At 47.5% G+C, this 17,503-nt stretch overlaps 1 protein-coding gene across 2 annotated transcripts in view; it reads right to left on the reverse strand.

Annotated features, from left to right (window-relative positions):
• Positions 1–17,503, reverse strand: part of PDCL (phosducin like) — a 48,195-nt gene that overhangs the window by 15,192 nt on the left and 15,500 nt on the right. Inside the window, exon 1 of one of the 2 annotated variants that reach the window (XM_089673548.1) lies at positions 8,642–8,772. The exons of the other annotated variant lie outside the window; for it this stretch is intronic. The gene's annotated coding sequence lies outside the window, so the exon portion shown is untranslated. Of the gene's footprint in view, positions 1–8,641; positions 8,773–17,503 lie in introns of those variants that run through there. 2 annotated transcript variants of the gene reach the window in all.

Raw genomic sequence — 17,503 nt, forward strand, 5'->3', positions numbered from 1 at the left:
TCATCAGCTCTCCCCTCATGAATGTACGGTATGTAAAGTGCTGTGTAAATTATTGACATTACATAAATACCTTTAATAAGTAAAATATCAGGCATGTGGGGGGGTCTGGGGACCATCACAAATATATTTATATAAAATATATTATAAAATCCCCCCCAAAAAAATATAATTCAGGAAAAGTCTGAACATCCCGATCTCGCAATCTGTGCAGCTCCACCCCCGCAGGGAAATGGACTGGAGGAGATTAGAGGACTTTTCATAATTCTGGCTTTCTAGGGATTATAAATCTGTCCGTGGCGGGCCAGGTTGTCATGGAGACCAGAGAACGGCGCCAGATGTTGGCGCTTTCTGGTTACGAACCTTCATCTGTTCATACAGAATATTTATTATGTGGTTTTAATCAAGTGTGCCCAGAGCAATACACGGCCAAGTATGACCTGCAAGACCGGTGACGACACATGGGAGCTATTCCCTTCACACCGGATTTCCTTCGCTTACTTTCCGTTCTCCCCTTTATTCCAGCAGGTGGCGGATACCAGCCCATTGCTGCGAGTCTTCCAATTCCAGTATCCTCACCATGCCAGGACAAATGGCAGCCTCCAGCTCCGGCATAGGCCATGTACTGTCCCCTTCCAACAACCCCATGTGACTACCAACTACGCATGCCGGGATTTGCTGCAGATGTGCATTGTGCATGTAATGCGGATGCGGGGCATTTGCACAGTGGCCCCGTTCAGTTGAATGGGTTTCTTTTGGTGGGCCCTACGCCCGCTGAAAGTGACGGAGTAGAATTCTTGATGCGACTGAGAAAACAAGCATTGTAGTATGTGTCAGCCACTGCTTCTGTGATTGGGGGTTGTTCGGAGGAGGGGGGACGCAGTAGTACTCATGACACAGTCATGATGATCTGCAAAAGTCACGCCCCCTGTTGTGTTTGGTGGGTAATACCAAGTGCGACCGACTTAACCACTTCCCAACCATAGGAGGGGGGGGGGGGGGGAACGCAGTAGTACTCATGACGCAGCCATGATGATCTGCAAAAGTCACGCCCCCTGTTGTGTTTGGCGGGTAATACCAAGTGCGACCAACTTAACCACTTCCCAACCATAGGAGGGGGGACGCAGTAGTACTCATGACGCAGCCATGATGATCTGCAAAAGTCACGCCCCCTGTTGTGCTTGGCGGGTAATACCAAGTGCGACTGACCTAATCACTTCCCAACCATAGGACGTCCTCGGGTTGATGCCTGCAGCTGCAAGCATCATCCCGGCATCAAAATTTGCAGCCGGCGATTCCCTTCTAAGCAGGAGTGATGTGAGTAGCTGAACAGCCACTCAATTGCTACTCTGGGCGGCAGAAGGTGATCCCCCCTATCATTTTATCCAACTGGCGGCCCTCCAGCTGTTGCGAAACTACGAGTCCCATGAGGCATTGCAAGATTGACAGTTACAAGCATGACCCCCAAAGGCAGAGGCATGATGGAACTTGCAGTTTCGCAACAGCTGGAGGGCCACCAGTTTGACACCCCTGCACTAGGGCCTTTGCTTCGGCCCCTCACGTCCGAGTTTTTACATCCACACAGGGACCAATGAGAGGTCCTAGACTCAAACTTTCTGCCTCCAATCAGTCCCTGTGTGGATATAAACGCAGTGTCCGTCCGCCTGTCGCCGGTTAGTATAGGCCACAGCTCAACCGCACAAATTGGGCGCAGAAATCGCGCTCCTTGGTATGATCATTTTCCGTCCTGGATGATCGACCCGAATCCGATAAGAAGTGAAGTTGTTTTGAATGAGCGACAAACTGCAAACACGCCCACGTCACCGCGGTCTTCAGGCCGGTCCAGTGATGTCATGAGTCCTTCCAGATGCAGGAGGCGGACCTTAGGCCTTATTCATACTAAGCAGCACTGTCAGGGATGCGGGTGTGACCAGAAGTGTGTGGACTGACACAGGGAAACGCAGGCTTCAGATATAGTAAATAATATAATTTATTAAGACTAACAATACAAATGCAGTGCAAAACTAAACATAACACAGTGCAAACAAACTGAACCAAACCTCCAAGAGATAACAAACATACGATACAAGAGTAGTCAGGCAGGCCGGGTCGGTAGCAAACGGGCAAACGGAGTATCAGGAGCAGGCGGGAGAGTGGTCAGGACTAGCCGAGGTCAGTACAGGCAGCGTCAGGACAGCAGAAACAGGATGAGGAAACCAAGGCGAAGCAAACAGTACAACAAGGCACAGACTGCAGGTCTGGCCATCCCTTAAATACACCACCTGCAATCAGCCCCAGGTGATGGCTAATTGCCGAAGTGAGCCTCTGGTTGTTGAGAGCACCCGCTGGCCAGCCCTGGTATTGCAGCCCACAAGGCAGGTGAGTCCCACCACTATCGGCAAGTCCATTCCTGATAAGCACGATTTCTACACCGGATTTTGGATCATTCGCTGCAGATGTAAATGTGTAGAACTGTAGCACCTGTCCGCCTGTCACAGACAAATTTCCGAGCGTATACATCCACATAGGTGCGCCACCTGCCTTGTGAGGATGTCAACGCTCAGACATGCGTGTAAATGCATTGGTTTGTACACAGTCGTGGCAATCATGGCATTGGATTGTACACAGGTAATCGCTGACGCCTGTGACAGCTGGCACAAAAGAAAAGAAAAAAAAAAAAAACACGCTCCCATGTAAGGCCTAGGGACCCCCCCAACGCTTGGAAGGACCTGTGACATCAAAGGACTGGCCCAACAAAAGCAAAATACTACCATGTAACCACATTCGTGGATGGATGGTTGTGCGGCATGCCAATAACCATTCATGTGACATGTAAATGGGCCCTAAAGCAGCCAGGGGCCACTAGAAAGCAGAGTTGAACTGTCAGGGCTTGAAGTCCACAAAAGGCCCAGATCAACCATTCATGTGACATGTAAATGGGCCCTAAAGCAGCCAGGGGCCACTAGAAAGCAGAGTTGTAATGTCAGGGCTTGAAGTCCACAAAAGGCCCAGATCAACCATTCATGTGACATGTAAATGGGCCCTAAAGCAGCCAGGGGCCACTAGTAAGCAGAGTTGAACTGTCAGGGCTTGAAGTCCACAAAAGGCCCAGATCAACCATTCATGACATGTAAATGGGCCCTAAAGCAGCCAGGGGCCACTAGTAAGCAGAGTTGTACTGTCAGGGCTTGATGTCCACAAAAGGCCCAGATCAACCATTCATGTGACATGTAAATGGGCCCTAAAGCAGCCAGGGGCCACTAGTAAGCAGAGTTGTACTGTCAGGGCTTGATGTCCACAAAAGGCCCAGATCAACCATTCATGTGACATGTAAATGGGCCCTAAAGCAGCCAGGGGCCACTAGAAAGCAAAGTTAAACTGTCAGGGCTTGAAGTCCACAAAAGGCCCAGATCAACCATTCATGTGACATGTAAATGGATCCTAAAGCAGCCAGGGGCCACTAGAAAGCAGAGTTGTACTGTCAGGGCCTGAAGTCCACAAAAGGCCCAGATCAACCATTCATGTGACATGTAAATGGGCCCTAAAGCAGCCAGGGGCTACTAGAAAGCAGAGTTGTACTGTCAGGGCCTGAAGTCCACAAAAGGCCCAGTTCGGCCACGACCTGTACGAGCCAATCACAGGTGGTTCCAAACCAGGTGCAGAAATTGTGCTCCTCTGTATGTATGAGGCCTAAGGACTGCCCCCTGCGCCTGGAAGGACCTGTGACACAGGGATGCGTGAATCATGTCGCCCGACGCCTGGGACCGTTCCATATGCCGGGCAGGTGTTTTTCTTTTTACATTTTAGCCCTGCTGTGGGCAAGCAGGCTCTTCAGCCTGGCTTCACACATCTGTGTACTGATGTCACAAGGCTTGTTTGTGAATATCATTCCTGTGCGATTTCAGTACTGGTGCGATTTTGCCATTACTCCACAACTGCCTCCCATTGACCTCGATGCAAAATCGTGTCCTACTGACGTCAGTGCAAAAACTCCTGTCAATATCAATCCGATGTGAACACTTCCCTCTGCATGCCACTCTACTGGAACGCTACATACTCGCACAGGACCCTTCTCACAATGGCACTCAAAACACAATGCGTGTGGATCGCATCTGTGTGAACCACCTCAATAGGAACACATAATATCTAACCTGTCATGCGAATCTGTGAGCATGAAAACGCATCCAGAATCGCATGTGTGAACCAGGGCGGCTCCATTCACACCTCAGCGTTTTGGGATCGTGGCAGAATCGCTGTTAATCACAAAACACGGGTCCAGGTGCCATTAATTTCAGAGGCACCTAAAACGTGGTGCGGGTTTGCCGTGGCCGCAACACGGCAAATCGCACTGCGTGAAGCTTGTCGTCCAAAAGTTGCTTTGCCCCAGGCACTGACAACAAATGCTATGCTAAAACATAAAAAAACGGGCGTTTCGGGATCACAAAACAGCAATCAGGGATCACAAAACACAGGTGCTGTTATTTTCAATGGCACCTGAAACCTGGAGCAGTTTTGCCGCGATTGTCATGCGACAAATTGCATTGCGTGAAGCTTGCTGCTCAAAAGCTCCTGATCCTGTTTTGGGCAGCAAGCTTCAAGCGATGCGAATTGCCGCGCGGAAAATCGCACGACAATCGTGTGAAGCATGTCGCCCAAACGACTTTCTTCCTCTTTTTTGGGCGCCGAGCTTCACGCGATGCAGATTTGCCGTACAGTAAGTCATGCGACATTCGTGGCAAAACTGCACTGCGTTTTAGATGCTGTTCAAAATGACACCTGAACCTGCGTTCTGCGCTTGAAGTGCATTTTGAGATTGTGGGCAGGTTCTGCCGCAATTCAAAAACGCGCGGTGTGAATGGGGCATAATGGAGCGGACACCGGAGCTTGATTTGGCTGCCCAGCAGGAGCCAGTACTGAGCACTTAAGTGTTTCTGTGTGTGCGGCTAACCTGAAGGAATAAAGTTTTTTTTTTTTCTCATTGGGCCGGCGCCTTATTTACTCTTGTGCTTCTGCTGAGAGAGCCCGACACTCCCCTTTCCTGACGAGCAGCCAATCGGTGCTCATCGCACTGCAAGATCTCTCTCCTCCCTGCTAATCCCCGGGTGCGATGCTGGAGACAGGCAGGGAGGGGAGGAGGAGATAAACAGCGCCATGGTAAAAATATTAACATTTTAAGTCGCCATGAAGCCCCTTTCATTTATAAAAGCCCCAGACGATCCTAAAAGCACCTCTGCCTAATAAAATTTTTTCATTTTTTTTTTTTTCAATCAAGACAAGTAAATTGGGACCCCGATTTAGTCCCTTCGACAAGACATTTTTTAACCCCTTCTGTACATCGCTGGACTTTTGGAGGTTATACCAGAGTGAAGCCCGTAGCTGTTGCCATCACCCCATTACAGTTTTTTTTTTAGAGCAGCCGGTCGGCTCTCTTGCACAAGCAATCGGAGCGGCTAACTAGCCGCTCGATTGCATTAACAAGAAGGGGACTCCCCAACCTCCACCCCCCCCATGGCTCTCTCAGGATATCCCAGGAATCCCGAGCAGACAACCAAAATCGGCTTTGATCTGCTCTCCATTATAGCAACCCAGAAGTGATGACCTGGCATGACTTCCAGTTTACACAGAAAGTTTTGGCGCCATTTTTAAAAACATTAAAAAAAAAACCTGATCTTGGTGTTCTGAATGCTTTCAAGGGCAGAGGAGGGATTTGGGGTCTTCTAGATCCCAGATCCCTCCATAAAGAGTACCTGTCACTGCCTATTTTTGTAACGGGATGTTTACATTCCTTGTGACAAGTGATCAAATAAAAAAAAATTAAAGTGACAGTGTAAAAATAATAATTTAAAAAAATGTAAAGTGCCCCCCGATGCGCAAGCACAGGGGTGCCCTTTAAAGCAGAATTCCACCTGAAAAAAAATAAAAGTCAGCAGCTACAAAAACGGTAGATGCTGACTTTTAAAATACAGCCACTTACCTGTCCCTCGGTCCAGTGGTTTCCTCTCCACCGCTGGTTTCACCGACAGTCTTCTCTCCTCGGCGCCGGCATCTTCCATGTGGGCACCCGGCTGTGACAGCTTGAGGCTTCACAGCCGGGTGCCCTCTGCGCATGCACGAGAAGCGCTGCACTTTGTGAATGGCCCTGTAGTCTTCTGGGACCTGTCACGTGTCCCAAGAGACTACGGGGAGGGAGGGTAGGAGGATACCTTCCGCTTCCGATCGTCAGGCGATCGCAGCGGAAGTGGGAGCGGGTACCTGTCAAATTCAGGTACCCGCTCCCCAAAGGTGCCAATCCTTAATGGGGTGCGGGGGATGAAGGATTAAGGCGGAACTTCCCCTTTTGGATGGAGCTCCGCTTTCATTTTTTTTTTTTTTATTATTATTTTTACACCGTCGCTTTAATGTTTTTTTTTTTAAATCACTTATTGCTGTCACACGTAAACAGCGATCGTCCCACACATGTGAGAAATCGTTGCGATCGTCAGCAGTCATTCCAGCACCAGGCCTCCTCCGTAAATCCAAAGTAGTAACCTGAAATGGAGTTAAAGCATCGCCTACGAATAGTATTCTGTCTGTCGCCATTGCACCGGCGCGAGCAATTTTAAAGCGTGACATGTTTGGTATCTATTTACTCGGCATAACATCATCTTTTATATGTTACAAAAAAAAATTGGGTTATGTATTGTACGTTTTTTTTTTTTTTTTTTGCAGTAAACTTCAAAAAACTGAATTTTCCCCCCCAAAAAAATAATGTTTGAAAAAAACACTGCGCAATGTGGGCAGCACATTGGCTAAATGGTTAGCACTTCCGCCTGGCAGTACTCGGGTCGTTGGTTCGAATCCCAGCCATGGCACCACCTACCTGCAGTTTGCATGTTCTCCCTGTGCCTGCGTGGGTTTCCTCCCACACTCCAAAGACATGCTGGTAGGTTAATTGGTTCCTGTGTAAATTGTCCCTAGTATGTGTATGTATGAATGTGAGTTAGGGCCCTTAGATTGTACACCCCTTGAGGGTTAGGGACTGATGTGAATGTACAATATATATGTAAGCGCTACGTAAATTGAATATATATGTACCTGAAATAAATAAAATACCGTGCAACATAAACAAAAAATAAAAATGCAAAAACCCTTAATTTATTCTCTAGGGTCTCTGCTTTAAAAAAAATATAAAATATTTGGGGGTTCAGTATGTTCTAGCAAAAAATACGGAATTTAAAATGTAAACAAGAAATGCCAGAAATGGCTTGGGGCTGAAGTGGTAAAAAAATGTCCACACCCTCCCCTGTGACATCACTGACGACCCGCAAAACGCCCCTTCAAACCTCATGTGTAGCGCCATATGCATCTCTGTGGATAGTCGTGCACCACGCTGTGCAAAATAAGTGGTGATATGTGAATGCGCCCCAAGGCTCCATTCACACTAGGGCGTTTCAAATCATGGGCGGAATTGCCGCGGTTTGAAAACGCCCTGTGAAAATATAAAAACGCATATTGGCGTCTTCAGGCACCTGAAACCGCTGGGCATTTTGCTGTGACAGCGTCGCATTTTTCCACGCGACAAATGCGCTGCGATTGTGCAAACAAAATTGTGAGACGAGCGACGCCAAAAAAAAAATTCCGGAATGGTTTCTGGGCGTTACGCAAGTTTGTTTGCGCTGCCACTGTGGCAAAAGGCCCCCCCCCCCTCAGTGAAATGAATGGCACCTGAACATGCGAATGCACATTTTCACAGAGCGCTTTCAAACCGCGGCGATTCCTCCCGAATGCCACTAAGGCATTTCAAATCGCAGGCGGAATTGCTGTTGTGAATGAAGACCACAAACGAGCCGTTCGCGGTCTTCATTCAGGACCTTAAAGTATAACTCCGCTTTGTAGTGCACCCCCCCGGCTGCTTGAGGCTCCATTCACACCAGTGAAGCAGCCGGGGAAGGGGGGGGGGGGGGGGGCAATAGAAAGCGGAGTTATACTTTAAGGTCCTGAATGAAGACCGCGAACGGCTCGTTCCCACCTCTTACGCTACAACATACGCTTTTGCGCAGATCGCCGCACATTAAAAATTAATTTCCCTTCCAAACAGAATCAGGTCCATCAGCTGGGGCGGAAAATGGTTGTACAGGGGAGTGCGATTTCGGTCAGCCGTGCCGTAAATCCACCCGCCATGACTGAAATCGGGCGCAGAAAAAAGAAAAATCCTCCTCTGTATGAACGAGGCCTAAGGACCGCCCTTGGCGCCTGGAAGGACCCGTGACATCACAGCGGCGGCCTGCTGTCCGCAAAAGGCTCCTTCACACCTCACATGTGGCGCCATACGCAACTCCACGGATGGTCGTTCGTCACGCCACTCGCATTAAGGGGTCATGTGATATGTGAATGGGCTCTGAGGCACCAAAGGGGCCACTAAAAAGTGGAGTTACACTTTAAGGGCCTACACACTGATGGTGGCCACCACCGGTTACCATGGTAACAAGGAAAACACCTCAATATAGGAGAATACACCGAATGCAACCAATCAGGGCTGCTGTATACATCACCAGAGACGTCTACTCCTCATTATATACACACACCGGATATATATATATACAGTGAGAGAGAAAATAGGTGCAGGAGACGGCATACATATCCAATACACACACCGGACACTCACCGACCGCTCCCCGCCGCCTCCCTCACCAGACAAAGGGCCCCTCCGCCGATTCCTACAATCCCCGCCTCTGATTGGCCGCTCTCCTCACCCTGCCGACAGTTTCGGAGGTCGCGATTGGCTCTCGCCTTTCACTTCCTGCATCCAAAGAGGATGACCGGAATTTAGCTGGTCGCTGACTGGTTGAAGGATAATCCTACCTGCCTGTGATTGGTGGCGGCGCTCTTAGTCCTGCTAAGCTAGCGAGATTTCCAAGGAGTACCGCAGCGACATCTGCTGGAGGAGAGGCTAACTGCGTGTGCTGAGGAATAGAGTGGCAAAGGTGGTATGTATGAGAGATCCAGTGTATCCAAATCCTTAATAATAATAATAATAATAATAATAATAATAATAAAAAACAAATAAATAAAATATGATTGTTGTCACAACATTCTCCACACTTGTAAACAAATTATGAATAAAAAGTATTGATGGGGAAAAAAAAGGAAACAAAAAACAGATAGATGCATTACATAAATTAAATAAATCAATTACATAATTGTTTTTTTTAATGTATTTATTTTTCTAATGAAATAAATTAATTAGTAATTTCTTAAAAATGTAATAGGAAAAAATTAAAAACAATAATAAATAAATAAAATAGAAATCAATATATATATATATGCAAACTCAATTTAAAAAAACAAAAAAACACTGATACAGTATATACAGTACAAACACACACACACACATATATATATATATATATATATATATATATACATACACACACACACACACACACACACTATATTGCCAAAAGTATTGGTCGGGCTGCCTTTCCACACACATGACCTTTAATGGCCCCCCAGTCTTAGTCCGTAGGGTTCAATATTGAGTTGGCCCCGCCCTTTGCAGCTATAACAGCTTCAACTCCTCTGGGAAGGCCGTCCACAAGGTTTAGGAGGGTGTCTATGGGAAGGTTGGACCATTATTCCAGAAGCACATTTGTCAGGTCAGGCACTGATGTCGGGGGAGGAGGCCTGGCTCGCAGTCTCCGCTCTAATTCATCCCAAAGGTGTTCTATGGGGTTGAGGTCAGGACTCTGTGCAGGCCAGTCAAGTTCCTCCACCCCAAACTGGCTCCTCCATGTCTTTATGGACCTTGCTTTGTGCACTGGTGCGCAGTCATGTTGGAACAGGAAGGGGCCATCCCCAAACTGTCCCCACAAAGTTGGGAGCATGAAATTGTCCAAAATATCTTGGTATGCTGACGCCTTCACTGGAACTAGGGGGCCAAGCCCACCCACTGAAAAACAACCCCACACCATAATCCCCCCTCCACCAAACTTTACACTTGGCACAATGCAGTCAGGCAAGTACCATTCTCCTGGCCACCGCCAAACCCAGACACGTCCATCGGATTGCCAGACACAGAAATGTGATTTGTCACTCCAGAGAACACATCTCCACTGCTCGAGAATCCAGTGGCGGCGTGCTTTACACCACTGCATCCGACGCTTTGCATTGCACTTGGTGATGTAAGGCTTGGATGAAGCTGCTCGGCCATGGAAACCCATTCCATGAAGCTCTCTACGCACTGTTGTTGTGTAATCTGAAGGCCACACCAAGTTTGGAGGTCTTTAGCTATTGACTCTGCAGACAGTTGGTGACTTCTGCGCACTGTGCGTTTCAGCATGCGCTGACCCCGCTCTGTCATGTGACGTGGCCTACCACTTGGTGGCTGAGTTGCTGTTGTTCCCAGTTGCTTCCACTTTGTTATAATCCCACTAACAGTTGAGCGTGGAATATTTAGTAGCCAGGAAATGTCACGGATGGACTTATTGCACAGGTGACAACCTATCACGGGACCACGCTTGGAGTCACTGAGCTCCTGAGAGCGACCCATTCTTTCACCAATGTTTGTAGAAGCAGTCTGCATGCCTAGGGGCTTGATTGTATACACCTGTGGGCATGGAGGGGAGGAACACCTGAATCACATGATTTGGAGGGCGGGGCCAATACTTTTCGCAATATAGTGTGTATATATATATAAATAAACACACACTGTGAAACGAATCCTTATTTTTAAAGAAATTATTATTGTTAAAAAAAACAAAAAGAAACAGACACATGAAATAAAACAATAAGTTAAATAAATTACTTTTTTTTTAATTTATTGATTTAACGTTCTAATTAAATTATTCAGAATTTTTTAAATGTAATAATATAAAATTATATATAAAATTTATTTATTTTTACACACACACACACGAACTGGGCAATGTGTGAGGAACATGAGGATGCCCCATCGTTTGATGGAAATGAAAATGATCGACCTACAGAGGACTGAATTCAAAGACACCCCAAAAATCAAAGTGAAGAAATGATGCAGCAGGCGAGTCCATTTGGCTGAAATGTCATTGCAGGAACTCAGAATGGTCCTCAGTAGTTTGTATGGCCCCCACGTGCTTGTATGCATGCCTGACAACGTCTGGGGAGGCTCCTAATGAGACCACGGATGGTGTCCTGGGGGATTTCCTCCCAGATCTGGACCAGGGCATCACTGAGCTCCTGGACAGTCTGAGGAGCAACCTGGAGGCGTCGGATGGACCAACACATGACATCCCAGAGGTGTTCTATTGGATTTAGGGCAGGCGAGCATGGGGGCCATTCAATGGTATCAATTCCTTCATCCTCCAGGAACTGCCTGCATACTCTCCCCACATGAGGCTGGGCATTGTCCTGTACCAGGAGGAACCCAGGACCCACTGCACCAGGAGGAACCCAGGACCCACTGCACCAGCGTAGGGTCTGACAATGAGTCCAAGGATTTCATCCCGATACCTAATGGCAGTCAGGGTGCCATTGTCTAGCCTGTAGAGGTCTGTGTGTCCCTCCATGGATATGCCTCCCCAGACCATCACTGACCCACCACCAAAGTGGTCATGCTGAACCATGTTACAGGCAGCAGAACTTTTCCACGGCTTCTCCAGACCCTTTCATGTCTGTCACATGTGCTCAGGGTGAACCTGCTCTCATCTGTGAAAAGCACAGGGTGCCAGTGGTGGACCTGCCAATTCTGGTGTTCAATGGCAAATGCCTCTCCAGCTCTATGGTGCCGGGCAGTAAGCACAGGGCCCACTAGAGGATGTCGGGCCCTCAGGCCACCCTCATGAAGTCTGTTTCTGATTGTTTGGTCAGAGACATTCACACCAGTGGCCTGCTGGAGGTCATTTTGTAGGGCTCTGGCAGTGCTCATCCAGTTCCTCCTTCCACAAAGGAGCAGAAACCGGTCCTGCTGATGGGTTAAGGACCTTCTACAGCCATGTCCAGCTCTCCTAGAGTAACTGCCTGTCTCCTGGAATCTCCTCCATGCTCTTGAGAATGTGCTGGGAGACGCAGAAAACCTTCTGCCAATGGCACGCATTGATGTGCCATCCTGGAGGAGTTGGACTGCCTGTGTAACCTCTGTAGGGTCCAGGTATGGCCTCATGCTACCAGTAGTGACACTGACCCTAGCCAAATGCAAAACTAGTGAAAAACAGTCAGAAAAGATGAGTAGGGAAAAAATTACAGTGGCCTTCACCAGCAAAACCATTCCTGTTTTGGGGATCGTCTCATTGTTGCCCATCTAGTTCACCTCTTGTTAATTCCATTAACACCAAAGCAGCTGCAACTGATTAACAACCCCCTCTGCTACTTACCTGACCAGATCAATATCCCATGAATTTAATTTACTTGATGCTTTTCAGCAGTGTGTGTGATATATATATATATATATATATACACACACATACACACATATATGCACACACACTCCTCTGTGCTGCTAGACTGGTCCCTGCAGACTCTTCTGCCCTACACTCTGATGGTCTAAGATCCTCTGACCCCATCAAGACCAATGCAGGGCCCTGCACTGGATGTGAGGAAGCCACGAAACAATCTGCCGGGGGAGTGTAGGGTCGGGTCAGTACTCTTACACTCAGCGGAACTTTATCTAGAAATTAAAAATATGCTCACAGATAGGATTTTTTTTTATTGAGATGTACTATGGCTCTTCGCCTTATTGGCGGCCCCGGCTGCACATGCTGGCTGGCATGCACAGAAGTTACATCATGGCCAGTCAATAAGGCCGAAGATGCTGAGCACCGAACAGAACTGAGCAAAGAGGTGAAGTAGCTTGCGGACATCACATTGCTGGAGGAGAGTTAAAGTGGAGCTTCACCTGAAAAAAATAAAAAAGTCAGCAGCTACAGAAACTGATACAGACACTTCCCTGTCCCTCAGTCCAGCGGTGTCCTCACCACCACTGGTTTCACCGACCGTCTTCTCTCCCTGGTGCCGACATCTTCAGTGTGGGCACCCGGGTGTGATAGCTTGTGGCTTTACAGTCGCGTGCCCTCTGCGCATGCACGAGAAGCGTTGCGCTTTGTGAATGGCCCCGTAGTCTTCTGCGACCTGTCACGAGTCCCAGAAGACTATGGGGAGGGAGGGGGGGAGGACAACTTCCGCTTCCAATTGCCTAGGCGATTGCAGTGGGAGTGGGTACCTGTCAAATTCAGGTGCCAGCTCCCCAAAGGTGCCAATCCCTATTGGGGAGTGGGGGGACAAAGGCTTAAAGCGGAACTTCCCCTTTTGGGTGGAGCTCCGCTTTAAGTATCATCCTGCTTTATATGGTTAATTTACCTTTAGAAAAAAATGAAAAGGTGAATTAACCTCCCTGGCGGTATTCTCGAGTGTAGCTCGGGGTAAAATGTCAGTACCAAAAGCGGTAACCCCGAGCTACACTCGGGCTTACCATGCGGCGTTGCTCAGGGAGTCCCTGCAGCACTTACCTTGTCCTTCGCTCCCACGATGTGTCCCCTGCAGCGTCCCCGGCCATCTCCTCCGGCCGATGCCGGCATCCGGCTTCTGTGTTCCGGTCCCTGTGACGTCGGGACGTACGGGCGCCGCCGCCGGCGGGAAATTTGAAAATTTAAAAAAATTTCATTTTTTTCCAAACAAATTTTACATAGCAAAACATTGCTGTTTCAACCCATTTCACATACATTTTGTCCCGAGTGCTTTGTCCGGCGCCCTGCCTGCATTTTGTCTGTTCTTTCTGCCTGGAAACTTAGAAAAGTCCATGGCGTTCAAAAAGCGTCCCTTTAGGTCAAAAGCGGTTTTAGATCAGCTAGAGAACAGCGATAGTAAATCAGAACCACTTGCAGAATTGAGTGATAATGATTCGTGGGGGAAATTCGTCATCAGACACTGAAAACGATTTTGCGACTTTGCTCAGCGATGTGCGAACTTGGCGCTATATTTCTAATTTCAGTGTTTTTGGTTTGATTATATTATTGAATTACATTTATTATTATATTATTATTTATTATGATTATTTATTAAATTATAATTTATGATTTCGTGTTTCAAATTTTATCATACCCGGGATGTTTACTAGACTCTGTCCGGACAGATTTCAGTGAGTTATTCCTAAAAATTACAGCCTACAATAAAAAAACTACATATTTCCATGCAAAAAAAGTACCGCTTTCAGCACCAAAAATCTGAAATAATCAGACCGCCAGGGAGGTTAACACAGAACACCCTTCCCACCCCCCTATGGCCCTCGCTGTACTTACCTTCATTTGTGATGAGCTGCCAGTGCCCAGGCAGCTGGTGTAGCAGTCCAGAGATTTGATCTCCAGTCTTCTCTCTCTACCTTCTCCAGTGCTTCCGGATCAAAGCGATTCTGATTGGTCAATGCCAGCACAGAACATTTCTTTGATCCATCCTGGAATCCCTGCAGAAAAAAAGGCGAAGAAGAGTGGTCCAAATGCCCAAACTGCTGCACCAGCTGTGTGGGCACAGACAGCTCATCACCCACAGAGGTAAGTACCGGGGGGGGGGGGGGGTTAGGTTGTATGGTATTAACTCATCCGGATATTTTTTTCAGAAAAGGTGAACATTTTAATATTTCTGCAGCCTCCCTTTCCAATCTTGACATCTGATAAATATTGTCCTCTCCGCCACCCTCTCTCTCTCTCTCTGAGAGCAGAGACATCAATCCAGACACAAGGTCAGCAGGGTGACAATGTACCAGCATGCCTAGCGCGTCACGGCCAGTGCGACTAATTTGATTACCAATATTTATTCCACAGAAGAGATGATGTATGTGCCAGCTTGATATTGCCGTATACATTACAAGACTCCATACAGTATATATGCAAAGAGCGAGCACACGCTGCAGAATGACGACAGCTGCACAAAACACGGACTCTGCAGAGGAATGTCTCTGTGGCTCATTGAAGGTACGTTGTGGCTGCATGGCATAGTCTCTATAAGACTTTATAGCAGGAGAGGGTCCAGCTGAGGATCACAGAGCACAAGTGTAACACAACCGGACCCCGACTACACTTGGGTATTTCCGTTAAACTCCCACTTCCCTGTCCGAACACCGACCACGGACCCCACCGCTGACCAAACAAGACTAGAGACCACCAGACTTGAAGGAAACCAGGAAATAGACTGCTTTATTTTAACCTCCCTGGCGGTATGATTATTTCAGATTTTTGGTGCTGAAAGCGGTACCATTTTTTTGCATGGAAATATGTATTTTTTTTATTGTAGGCTGTAATTTTTAGGAAAAACTCACTGAAATCTGTCCGAACAAGAGTCTAGTAAACATCCCAGGTATGATAAAATTTGAAACACAAAATCATAAATTATAATTTAATAAATAATCATAAAAATAATATAAAAATAATAAAAAATTTAATTCAATAATATAATCAAACCAAAAACACTGAAATGTGAAATATAGCGCCAAGTTCGCACATCTCTGAGCAAAGTTGCAAAATCGTTTTCAGTGTCTGATGACGAATTTCCCCCACGAATCATTATCACTCAATTCTGCAAGTGGTTCTGATTTACTATCGCTGTTCTCTAGCTGATCTAAACCGCTTTTGACCTAAAGGGACACTTTTTGGACGCCATGGACATTTCTCAGTTTCCAGGCAGAAAGAACAGACAAAATGCAGGCAGGGCACAGGACAAAGCACTAGGGACAATATGTATGTGAAATTGGTTGAAACAGCAATGTTTTACAATGAAAAATGTAAAAAAAAAAAAATGACATTTTTTAAAATTTTTAAATTTCCCGCCGCCCGCGGCGGCGGCGCCCGTACGTCCCGACGTCACAGGGACAGGACACAGAAGCCGGATGCCGGCATCGGCCGGAGGAGATGGCCGGGGACGCTGCAGGGGACACATCGTGGGAGCGCAGGGTAAGGTAAGTGAAGACAACATGCCGGAGCAGTGCCGCAGGGTAAGCCCGAGTGTAGCTCGGGGTTACCGCTTTTGGTACTGAAATGTTACCCCGAGCTACACTCGGGAATACCGTCAAGGAGGTTAACACAGACGCAAGATATAAACATTCAAGGGAACAACCCACCTCCCTGCATGTGGACATAGGGCGGGGCAAACCAAATCTAGCAACCAGAGACACATCAGCAGACACCCCCCACCAAGCCAATACACAAACACATACATCCCATAATAGTTTGCTCCCAAGCAAGACACACAATAGAACAATGGGATGCACCACTTGGCAGTAAACAATGAACAACCCCCACACCCCACCTATACATGTCTACACAATATCAGGACATTCCACCCTGTACCCCTAACAGGCACAGGTTGACTTACACATAGGAGGGATATGGGGAGCTGAGACAGGGGTCTCCCCACCCCTCCAAAGTGAGCTGTGTTCCATGGGCCCCCCACCAAAAGTCACTCCCGTCACAACAAGCCTCAAACAGCTACTTGGACTTATCCTCATAATCATCATCCATCTCAGTGAAGTCCTAGGTAGATGTAGGTAGATGGTAACACAGTTGACGAACTGGAAGGATCCAAGATCTGAGGACACAGGGCCACTCTACTGGAACCATAGTACTCTGGTAGGTGTCCCCCCCACAGTAGCTGGGTCTTCTGAAGAAGATGTGTACTTATAGGTTTCTGTCTGCACGCCGGTTCTGACAGAGGAGGGCCTCCCACCTGGCTGTAGATTGCCCAACAACCTCAACCTCTTCAGGTGTAACCTTTATGAGCTGCTGAGGGAGCGTAGCAGAGAAACCTTCCCCGAGTGTTTCTAGCAGCCCAAGGAAAAAAAATTTAAGAAGCCTTTGCTTGGCAACACTCCACCTGACAAACCATTCAAATTCATCCTACGAAAAGTGTATAGAGGGATCTCCTGACGTTGGATCTCCTGGTTAAGTTTCAGTTCTATCTTCTAGGTCAAGAGGCAACATTTCTCTGTCTTCAAGCTCATCAGTGGATGGTGGTTCAGAGGGATCACAGCTGGAGCATGGACCTGAGATGGGTGGCCATTGGGCTGTGTTGTCTAGATCTGCATGAGATTAGGAGGCAGCCACCACTGAACCTCTGGCGACAAAGACGTTGGTGGCTCACAAACTTTCACAGGTTCTTTAACAGCCCCCTTTGGGCCCCTTCATGGGTTTTGATGGGTTTGAGTTTATCGTGTAGGCTAAGATAGCCAGATGGCCTCATTTTTAAAAATGAATCCCTGGCCTGGCTTCCTAAGTCTGCATCTGAGCATGGTGAGTAAATGGGCACCCCACTCCACTCCAGTCGAACTTGTTATCCCTGGCAAGTTGGCAAACCATTCAAATTCATCCTGTGAACAATCAATGCAGGGGTTTCCCAAATTCATATCTCAGGTCAAGCAGCAGCACCTCTCTGTCTTCAGGCTGGAGAGCCCAAGACGGCACCTTCTCAGGACCGTAAAAGTGATCAGGTGGTTCTACATCTGCTTAGATCACTTTTACAGAAAAGTCAATTGGCAGCTGAAAAAAAGATGGTACCAAGATCATGGATGCAG

This window comes from Staurois parvus, unplaced genomic scaffold (assembly GCF_062004578.1).
Source record: "Staurois parvus isolate SC_StPar_1 unplaced genomic scaffold, SC_StPar_1.0 ptg000140l, whole genome shotgun sequence".
Taxonomy (NCBI): domain Eukaryota; kingdom Metazoa; phylum Chordata; class Amphibia; order Anura; family Ranidae; genus Staurois; species Staurois parvus.